Below are 11787 nucleotides of genomic sequence, written 5' to 3'. Positions count from 1 at the left end.
TTTACTGTTTACTGCATGCTTCAACTCTACAAGAGCCTGACGACTGTACACTTTCTCTGCTTTCAACAAACGACACACTGCAGAGAAAAAAAACACTTAGAGACACTCATTTTTTTAATTTTTTTTTATCACAAAGACAAAGACGGAAAAACAACAAAAACACAAACTGAACAAGACGAGATGAACAACAACAGTGAGCACTAAAAGTAGCCAAAAGCTACATTTTTGCTTGGGGTGTGTGTGTGTGTGTGTGTGTGTGTGTGTGTGTGTGTGTGTGTATGTGTGTGTGTGTGTGTGTGTGTGTGTGTGTGTGTGTGTGTGTGTGTGTGTGTGTGTGTGTGTGTGTGTGTATGGCCCTTTTCAGACTGCTTCTTTTTTTTTAGCAAAAGTGCACTAAGCTCAGCCGTCATCCTGTATTTGTACAGGATGTGTGTGTAGCTCCACATACACACACAGTCAGACATGCACACACACACACACACACACACACACACACACAGACACACACACACACACACACACACACACACACACACACACACACACACACACACACACACACACACACACACACACACACACACACACACACACACACACACACAGCGCTGGCTCCACTGAAACTGTCTCACCTCTGTTACTACCTCCAAAGATGGTACAGAGGGGGGGATCCCTTTGTCCCCCCAGACTAAACTTCATAGGGGCATAAATATCGCTGCTTGTGTGTGTGTGTGTGTGTGTGTGTGTGTGTGTGTGTGTGTGTGTGTGTGTGTGTGTGTCTGTGTGTGTGTGCGCGTGTGTCTTGTATAGATAGATTTGTATGGAGTTCAGGTAAAGAGAAAAAATATATATATTTATGAAGAGGAGTGGGGAAAGGAGTTGCTATGGCAACAAGTGAATCCGAGTGCTACTCCTTATATTATTTATGATAATTGTGATAAAAGACAGAAACGGAACTTTAATGATAAAAATAATAGAAATAATAACAGTGGAAATACAAAAAAATAAATAAATATGGCGTTTACGCTTCCATAAAGTCAGGAGAAGTGATGATCTCCAGACATAAACATCGATGAAAGTCTGCCAAATCTGAAATATGTCTCGATGTGATTGTGATAAACAGCAGGACAAAGGATAACTTAATGTACAGTGCCCTCTTGGGGACAAACAACGAGCAATCCCCGGTCACTGCTGGACAAACAAACTGCTTACTGTAGATCTTCTCCATGGTGTGTAAAGTTTCAGTTATTGATGATAATTAACTGCAGTCTTTTTCTATACTTTAATCATTAGGGTTATTTTAAGGCCTCTGTGTTAAACTGCAGATCCTCCAGTTAAACAGCTCTCCAACGTCAACAGGCTTCATGCAATTGGAAACCCCTATTAGGGTCAAGCCAAAACCCCACAATGGAAATCCACATCTTTTACAAAATCTCTTTGGAGAAGTAATCAGAACAAGATCATTTATCCATCGATGAGAAACTTCAGGCACAGTTTGGTTTGTATCTACAACACATTCATAACAGAGGGCCTCGGACTGCGATGTAATGGAAAAGCACATGGAGGCTTCATTCATTTTAAAGTTCATGACCTCACAAAAGCTACTTCCCTCTACACACACACACACACACACACACACACACACACACACACACACACACACACACACACACACACACTTCAGGGTAAAGTGCAGGCATGTTGAAAGATGCTGTTGCCAGTGCACCTGTGTGTGTGTGCACAAGAGTTTGTATGTGGATTGCCTTGTGTGTGTGTGTGTGTGTGTGTGTGTGTGTGTGTGTGTGTGTGTGTGTGTGTGTGTGTGTGTGTGTGTGTATGAGTGCGTACATGAAAACATGCTCTCACGTTTCAGCAGTAATGGCCCTGCTGAAACAAGCTTCTCCCACTCAAAAGGTTTTAATGTAGACACCTCACAGGAGGGTTTCCTCTACGAGTGAGGAGTCGGGGGGGGGGGGGGGGGGGGGGGGTTGTCTGACCTCAAGAGTGAAAAATAGTTTTTTTAATCTGTTGTTTGAGAGTTCAGTCTGTATGCTAATGAGAGAATAATAATCACTATACTGGGTTTAAAAGAGTGTGTGAGGTAGGTAGGTAAACACAGGCGATACGACACAACACTGATTTCAGGCCGGTCCAGCGGAGAACTTCACCTCACTCTGCTAACCAGGTACCATCTGCTCACTCTGCTGGCTGCAGTGTGGTCCTCATTGAAAAAACCATCCACATGTAAATGAGAACAGCATCTGCTACCCCCCTGACCGAATGGCCCCTGGGCTCTCACAGGGAACACATATGCACTGCTGGAGAATATACTTAATGCAGATGCTTTTCCTGCTACTCATGGAAGGACATCTTTCACTTTGCTTTGCACTCCAACACCAGTCTGATGTACAAGTCTGTCAGATTTAGGAGTCTAATCAGGGATGGTTTTGTGGGCTGCAACAATGCTGACAATGCAAAAGTAGATTAAGCCAATCACAGGTGAAGTTTTTACAAAGTTAGGTTGTTGGGAAATGTGTTTAGGAATTCAATGCATGAATGCTGGAGATCTGTAATCGTTCTTGTGCGTCGAAAGCAAAGCCTGTTCTCGGTCAGTGACAGATTGCTTGTAAAGCTGATGGTTTTCAATCAAAGCATCAAAGAGACAACGTTAATCCAGAACTTCTGACAGATACGTGTGCAATGCATGTCCGCTCCGGTCCGGTCCGTTACAGCTCTGGTACCCTTGTCCAAGAAGACCCACAGGCTAACAGGCTAACAGGCTAAACCATAAACCTTTGTTCTGAACCGTCAAAATGAGTGTTTTATTCTGAAAATATAACCGGATGTTTTAATGTTGTTTCGGTGTCTGACTTCCCGTCCTGCTCGATCTTTTCTGTGGTAAAATTAATGCGCCGTGGTCCAGCATCAGGCAAGAATAGAAGCCTTGCAAATATGCTGCTTAGGGCTCCAGAGTGCCGGAGCAGAGACGCAGCACAGTGGAGCCGGTGGAAGCACACACATTGAATAAAGTGAAAAACCTATCAGCTCCCTGAACATGCATCAAGAGGAATTTATTCTTCACTCTTTGCAAACCATCCTAGTTGCTGTTTGTCCATGCAGCTGGCTATAAAACACACCTAGATACTTATAAATGTTTCCTCCAGGACGGCATCCTGTGACCTCAGCCTGTGCTAACACAAGTGATCAAGCCTCAGTCACCAAGAGGGAATCTATATTTTGCAAACGAGCAGTGCTTTTTCTCTGTTCTCAAAGGAGGAACACAAGTGAACAGTACATTTACATTTGTGCAACCACACCAATCCAAGACACCAGTTTCTGGTCATGGACAATGTGTTTGAGGGATAAAGTAGACAAGTGGAATACACAGTGATTTATGGGGGATCCGGTGTCACTGTTTATGCGGCTCCTGGAAAGTTTGGATTTCAGAGAAACTCGCAACATGAGACTGACTCCCTTCGCTGCTGTCCTCCTGTTTCATGTGATATACTCTCAAAGCAATCTGCGAGCTATTTGGTTGACTTGGTCGGCCGTGAAGTCACGGGGTGTGTTTGTAGAGAAAGAAGTCAGTAAGGTATGGAAGCCCTAAGCAGACATGAGTGGAAACATTTTTATTTACGTTTTCCCACAAGAACTCCTTCCTGTGATCACACTTGTCTTACTCTGATAACGAGTAGATTTCTGTTAATTTCTCGAGATCTCAACTTTTTTGTCTCGTCATTTCATCACAGTTAAGCGCCACAAATGTTTTAACATAGTCCAAACCAACTTAACCTTTTATCGCTAGTTACTTAACACCAATCATATGCCTTCAAATGTATTCGCATCATGTTGTTGGTGCGTGGACACTTCTATAGGCCGCAACTCAAGAACAGGAAAGTGGAAAGAAATAAAAAACAAATAAAAAACAGAGTTTTCTGTTGCCACAGTTTGAGCAAAAATAAAAATGTATCCACAGAATAACAACTGGTGGTGCTGATGAGGCAGACCACCACATGTCATGTTGCTATCCCCACCAATGAGGTTAATTAAGCCTCTTTCTATGTTAGTACATTTTACAATTTGGGGAAAATTAGATAAATAAAATGAGATATCCAGAAAATAAACATTAGCTTTACTTGCTATCACAGAAAAAAGTAATGAATAAAATATATGGAGGCATGTCCACTTAGGGCTTCCGTAGTAAGGTGGTACCTCTTGAGTTTGTTGGACTACTGGACTAAACATCTGTTATTTCATCCATCAGTATTGATTGAACTGACTGGAGTGTTTTCATTGAATGACTGTCTTTGTTCTTACCTGTAAATCAGGATTGATGCCAGCAGAGTTTCACTCTCACAGATGGTGCTGACAACGCAGATCTGCAGTCCCTACACAAACACACACCCACATAAAACGAAAAGAAAACACAGTAAGAGATTCTGAAAAGGTTCTGGAGTACAGTTAATGTAAAAGATTTGAGATTGTTAACTCACACAAACACAGAGCAATGCTCCCCGAGTGCAGGCTGTGAACTAGAGCCCGACCGGTTAATCGACCAGCCGATAATATCGGCCGATATTAGCTTACCCAGTGACTATCGGTATCGGCTTATTTTATCACAGATATGTGCCGATATTTCTAACTTTATTCAACAGTCAAAAAAGCATTTATTAGAGTTTCACTGTATTACAGTAGCAGTTCTCTTTCACCAGCAGAGGGCGCTACAACAAGCATCATCACTCTCCAGAGAGTCAAGCTGTGACGCATGTACATGCACAGTTACTTTCCAGTTGAGTGACCATCTCATCTTCATTATATATCATTATATACAAGTGTTTGAGAACTGCGGATTTGCGGATTTGAGGGATCAACGCATTTAATGTGTTTATTTATATATATCTATCTCCACAGATTGAACATAGATTTAAGAAAGATATCGGCCGATATATCAGTATCTGATTTTTTTCCACCCAAACATCGATATCCGTATCGGCCCCAAACATCAGATATCAGTCGTATCCTACTGTGAACACCTGTGATGTTTCAAAGTTACATCAAGGGCAGCTATCTTTGAATCAAACAGCATCAAATGAACGTGTTTTCAACAAATTCATATAAAACTCACAGCCGGTTCGCCGAGAGGCTTTCAGGGACCTCGTGTGTTTTGTTTACTCATTTCATTTGATGTATGGAGTTGAGTGAAGCATAAATTAAGTCATAACAAGAAACATATACATCGACTCTAAATCATTGTGTTTTGTGTCCTGCAGAAAAACAGGGACGTTTTACTAGAAGATGTGATTGGAGGGTCAGGTTGTTCAGATTCCCACCTGTAGAGCTGGAAAATTAAAGTCACATAAAAAATTCTTTATAAAAACACGACGCTCTGGGCGGGTCCACTTCTTCATCTCTAAGAAAACACAGCCTCCAAAACACTGTAACTCACACTGGATTCATTTCGCACGGCGTGTCTTTTTATTGCCACCCAATAAAACACTCCGGCCTCGTGTGTGTGTGTATGTGTGTGATTGTGTGCGGTTATGTGTGTGTCTCTGCGTTTTGGTGTGTCCGTCTGTGGCCCTTTTTTTTTCTGCATGTGTTATCCCCCATAGTCCAAAAACCAGCGTTGGACAAAGGGGTCGATTCATATTAGGTGTTAAAAAGGCCAGATTGTCCATAAATCAAAGCTCTACAAACTTTAATACATCCCACAAACCACAACGAGTGGAAAAATAAATTAAAATTACCGCTTTTTACTCTAAATAAAGGTGCCATTGAGTTGCTGACAAAGAGAATGACATGCCTTTTGGTAACAGCCGAGGGTCAGAAAATTCCAGAATAACACTTCTTTTAGCCCACACCACTCCAGGAAACTTAAACTCTCCATGCTCTAATAGCTGTGACAGAGCACAGCCTTTAAAAAATGAAATGTGTGTGTCTTTAAAACGTCAGGCAGATTCAGAAAAATCAAACACAGTATAGAGTTTGTTTGCATAAAGCTGATGAAAGATTATGAATAAAAAACAGAATTACAGATGGGGAGAGAGAGGATAGGGAATGACTACTCGGACTTGAACCCGGGCCACTTGCTTCTAGGGCAACATCCTCTGTACATGAAGGGGAACGAGCTAACCGCTAGGCTAACACCCCAGGAGAACAAAACTTTAAAAATGCTTGATTATGGAATACAGGTCCGATACATAAATTCTCATGTATTTAAGTTAGCCAGGGAATCTAAATCCTGATTGGCTTTCTTGAAACAGAGTAAAGTCTTCGACCGGAGCTGGTACATCATTAGCGCAGATTATGTTCTGCCTGCTTTGGCTCTCCATACAGACTGACACACTGCAAACACCAATCAGAGCCTGATGATCTGTGATTGGTCTATACAGCTTGGACTACAAATGTACTACAAACTGAAGACAGAACACTTCCCATGCTGAGAATCCAAAAATAGACTACAAATTCTAAGTTTTTAAAATGTATTTTGTGAACAGAGATTAGGAAAAGCCCGACAGACGACAGTCAAGTTTAGAAGTTCACATATCATCTATATCTTTGTTTATGCTTCAGTGTTCTCAAACTAAATAATCAGCATCTCTTTGACCTGACCTGAACACTGTAGGGACAAAATAACCCATTTAATGATAAGTATGAGTTCTCTTTCAATAAGAAGCTCAAGGAGATGAGGGAAGAGAGTAACACATTAAGGCTATGTGTGCTTCAAACCCTGGGGTACCTACCTGAGCTCACCTGAAATCCCACAACCAGTCATTTCACCAACTGAGCTAAACAACCTCGGTCCACCTCACGTCTGATCTGAGGTATGCGGGAAGCTGAAAATGCCACTGCAGGTGTCGGTTTACTACCCCAGCCTTCAGGTATCAAAAGCAGGCGTGTCGTGGCGAGAGCCAGGCGGCGTGCCAGACAGTTAGTTGTGTTCAAAAAGGATCAGTGAGGCGGATTACCACCTAAAGCCCTTTTTTTCACTGAGTTCCTACAAACTGTCATTTCTCTCTTTGCTTCACAAAAGCCAATGAAAACAATGACAGGTAGGGTGATTTGAGTGAAGTATAGCCTGCAGTGGAAACACACGTAGAGAAAACCTTTTCCCCAGGTAGGAATCTGTCAAATTGATTTTCACTTCAAGCTTTGCAGGTGTTTTGTTCTGATGTTCCTGAGTGAAACTTTAGATTAATTTGAGATTTTTTTGTTTATAGATAAGAGTTTTTTTGGTTTTTTTTGCATGATTGCAAGAATAACATTTTATTTTGTTTTGTTGCACAATTAAAATTTTGATGTTGCACATTGAAATCTTAAAATCACAGTCCCCGCCATTTAGTACCATGCCGACCCTGCGTAAGTCGGGGCAGCCTGTGGGGCGCCCCAGCTTGATAGACTTAAAGGCTTTATATGCGATTTTTTGATCCAGCAGATGTCGCCCTTGAGCACCAGCATGAAACCAAAACAACTCGCGCTGCATTGTTGTGTTAGCATGCTAATGCTAGTGATCTTTATTATGCTGGTATCTTCACACTGCATGTAAATTTACCTGAAATGAGCGTGATCTAGAAACACAGTTAAGCAGTGAGTACAGTATGTTATTCTTCTTTTCTCTAGTCCCTCAATTAAAGAACTTTTATACTCGAGGCGAGGAGTCAGCCGGCCGTCCTGGCGATGTAAACAAACTGAAGATAGGACTCTGAAAACTCTGAAAACATCACAGACAGTGGGACTCGGGTGTTACACCCATTGTAGACAGTCATGACTCACAGAGTTATTTTCAGAGAATATACTTGATTTATATTACATTTAAGTGTAAAGTATAAAGACTTTAACACACGCTTGCAAAAAACATCATGTTACCTTTGCCAGTCTAAGTCAGTACACATGTAATGGCTCTATTCTGATCACGGACCGGCCTATGAGCAGACATACCTCCCACCCTTCACCATCTGCACACCGCTGTCCACTACAACAGTGGTGCCATAGAGGTTTGATTTAATCCTAGAAAACCATTAAAAGAAAACACATGATCAAATTCATGTGAGTCCGTAAATAGCCAAATGTCCGAACAGAAGATTGATTCATACTAACGGGTAATGTGGCAATCACTCAGCGAGTCTTGCCTTTTAGCCGACACACTCACTCAGTATACAGCTCTGAGGCACTTCTGTTCACACACACACTAACAACACATGCACAGGGACACACACATGCACCCCACCCACATGGTCAAAAGTGCTCAGCCGCGATCATTTTTTAAAACATGTACGTTTACCTGGCAGAGTGCCTGATGCCCAGTGCTCAGACCCTCCAATGAGAAACACACACACACGCTGATTAAGACGAGAAACTCAAAAACTAAAACACAGACTGAGTGTAACACACCATGTGAGACAGGTTACTTTTTAATCGGTGATGTGCTACCAGCTTGTTTTTGTCTATTTCCTCCTTTCATTCTGCTTTTTAAACCTGCTTTCTTTGCCTCGGTTGCATACACAATACATGCAGCCTATATTTCACAGCCAGCAGCAGCTCTGATTATATTTACATTGACCTAGCTGAATTAAATTACAATGAAAACCATCCTACTCCATTACAGGCCATAGGATCTCCCATCACAAGCTGCTTTTAGGCAGACATTATCATGGTACAGAGACAGAGAATCACAAATGAATTAATGAATTTAAAGTCTTTATATGTGATTTTTCACACTTAAATATAATAGAAATCAAGTATATCCTCTGAAAATAACTCTGTGAGTCATGACTGTCTACAATGGGTGTAACACCCGAGTCCCACTGTCTGTGATGTTTTCAGAGTTTTCAGAGTCCTATCTTCACTTTGTTTACATCGTCGGGACGGCCGGCTGACTCCTCCCCTCGTGTTTAAAAGTTGACATTTTCATTTGGGCTCAAATGGAGATTCCTCTGTTTTTGGTGCCATGCCTCAAGTGGACGTTTGAGGAACTGCAGCTTTTAGCACTTCTGTATTCATTTTTCAGCACCAGAGGCTGCCGCTTGGTAGCTGATGCCAGAAACACGTTTACTGAACATTACTCAGTTCATGAATAGACTTCAAATGTCCAACAATTTTCATGGTCATCAAATGTCGTGTTTACTACTCGCCTGGGCTGCCACCTAGTGGACCACAATTATTGTTGATAAACTCATCAGATTCACCATGATGATGATCCCTTTTAATATAATGTAAAACAAAAATAAAAGATTCAAGAAAATCAATTCCATTGACCACTATAAGATGTGTTCTTCTTGCACAGATTCAATAACAACAGTAACAAAAGGTTTATTCTCTCTGACGGTACGAGGTGTTGAAGAAAAGACGTCAGAAATACAATTACAGAGAGGAGAGAGGGAGGCCGAGGCAGATGACTGAACTGATACTTTGAGGCTTGGAACAAGCAGCAGTTTGTAATATCCAGCTCACACTCAGACTTGCATGTCACATCAAGATTCTGTTGTTGTGCATACACGCGCTCACTTCAGTTTGGTTCACAATTCAAAGAGTCATGCAAAGTGGAACCTGAGGATGTTCTTTATTGTGTTCCCTAATGAAAAACACACACAGGGTGTATTTTATGAGACAATGGCAGCACTAAACGCGGAGCTTTCATTCCCTGAGACAGACGCCTGCCAACTCCAATAAAATCCAGGCAACCATACTTTGCATTAAGCCTGACCTCAGCTGAACTTTTCCCTTTTGCTCAAAGATTTTTCTTTTGATTGAACATAAGATACTGAGTTTCCAGCACAGATGGTTGATGTTATCTCTCAGAAGAAAACTTTTTAACATTCGACTCCTGTTTCCCCCCGTTCCATGTCCAAAGTTTGAGCTCAGCAGTCGTTTTGGATATGGTGTCTGTTTGTAGCTTTAACTCCTCTATGAGATGTTGTCACTGAAAATATGTTGTGTTTATTCAGCTACCTGGTGACAGTCCGCAGACGGACTCAGCAAAAGTGCATCCTGTCAATCAGAGCGTGTGCAGACCACCCCTGCAGGCGACACCTGCCAGAGCTCCCTGACTGTGTTTGCAGAGGTTTGACTGACGCTCTGACGTCGGGGGCCTGGTGTGATGTGTTTCCCCTGAAAAACCCCGCCTCAGAGGTGTGAAGTACAGTACGGAGTCATGAACAGGTTAGAGCTGTGTGTGTGTGTGTGTGTATGATGGTCACTGCGGTGTGAACTTTAGGAGGTGTCTGAGATACAGAGCAGCATTCTGTCGGATATGACTCATTACTGGCCCTATAGACCCCCTCTGTGTGCAGCTTCTCTACCTGGAGACCAAAAACAAGGAACACATCTATTTAGCAGCCAGGTGACCCAATCTTTTCCGACGGTTCGCTCTGGAGCCTTTTCTTCACCTCAACACGGCCGGGCTGAAACGTGTTGTGTTTCAAATAGACTTGAGAAGTTTAACAGGTTAAATGTGACGTAAAGCACGTAAAAGAAAACACTTTTTGACCAGTCTTTTTTAGGATTAAATGCATGTCTTCTCTATTTAGGAATGCAAGGACACACTCGGCATTACAAACTATATCACATCAGATTAGATCTTTTATAATTGTTGTCATTTTTATTAAGAAATGAAATTTACAACCAATTTATGAATGAAGGTTTTCCTGACGCCAGCCTCAAGTGGACACTTGATGAACTACACCTGCGTATTGGCTTTATTTTTCAAAACTGGAGGTTGCCACTTGGTAAAAACATGCTCTGTGGATTAAAAGGTGTCCTGTTGCGTTAAATGAGCTGTGACATAGCACCTCGAGAAGGTTGATTGATGGACTCGCACGTTTGGGAGATCAAAGATGGCCGAAACCCGAAGCACATCGCCAATTATCAGAGGAGTCAGTAAATCTGATATCCTCCCTCCTTTTTGGTGTTTCTTTTCGTCTTTTATTACACACAAAAAACAACAAACAGAAACACCCAACACCACGGCGATGTGGACCCTCAGTGAAATCACATGCTCCTCCTGAGTGAGCGGGGGAATTCGGCTCTCGTGTCTTAAATCAGTGAAGACGTGAAATGTTTTTCAGCTGGAAATTCAACTAAACATTTTAACAGCCAACATGTTGTCAGAACTTAAATGAATCTGACCTATTAGGTGAACAAGTTGATCATTACATTTGACTCTGAGCTTTACAATTAAAACATGTTAACATGCTTCTTTGGTTTTTAAACTAACACAGCTCTTTTTTCATACCGACCCACTCACTGCTCTCTCAGAACATTCAATAAGCCAGGTCCTCCCTACTTGCCCCTCAGTCTGACTAAATCCCAAAGAATGTGCCAGAGGAGTGGAGAAAGGGACAAGGAAAATCAAGTTATCTGATACTCTGAAATTGGAATTACAAGAAATCACAACAACCAAACTGAGGGGAAAACATTGTTGACCACTGCTGTTATGTTTTTTGCTGCTTCTGCACTGAGCAGCTGAACGGCAGCTCTGTTTAGACATCACTTATGATTTCATTAAGGCCAATAACTAAGTAAGGCCTAACTGCAATAAATGAATTTACATGGTTTAGTGAAGGTATAACACTGTTCCTTTCAGTGCTTTGATTAGAATTCAAAATGTTCCAGGGCTCTGCATGTTGCATGTGTTGGTCTTTAAGAAGTGGCATTTCTCCGAATGATGAGATACTTTGAAAGTGGGGATGTCAGGCCATTTTTTTTAATTGTGATTGATTGCTGAATTCCAACAGTTAATCGCAATTAATCACATTTGAATTGCATAATTAATTTGATCATTGCACAATT

The 11787-nt window shown here is 41.7% G+C and overlaps 1 protein-coding gene across 1 annotated transcript in view; it reads right to left on the bottom strand.

The window, feature by feature from the left end:
- The window catches only part of bmpr1ba (bone morphogenetic protein receptor, type IBa), an 83537-nt gene that overhangs the window by 54966 nt on the left and 16784 nt on the right, over positions 1–11787 (bottom strand). The window contains exon 2 of the mRNA XM_065951364.1: positions 4318–4388. The gene's annotated coding sequence lies outside the window, so the exon portion shown is untranslated. The remainder of the gene's footprint in view (positions 1–4317; positions 4389–11787) is intronic.

Source organism: Labrus bergylta, chromosome 2, assembly GCF_963930695.1.
Source record: "Labrus bergylta chromosome 2, fLabBer1.1, whole genome shotgun sequence".
Classification (NCBI taxonomy): domain Eukaryota; kingdom Metazoa; phylum Chordata; class Actinopteri; order Labriformes; family Labridae; genus Labrus; species Labrus bergylta.
Note: the sequence above shows the minus strand (reverse complement) of the source record. Positions and strands in the feature narration are given on the sequence as shown.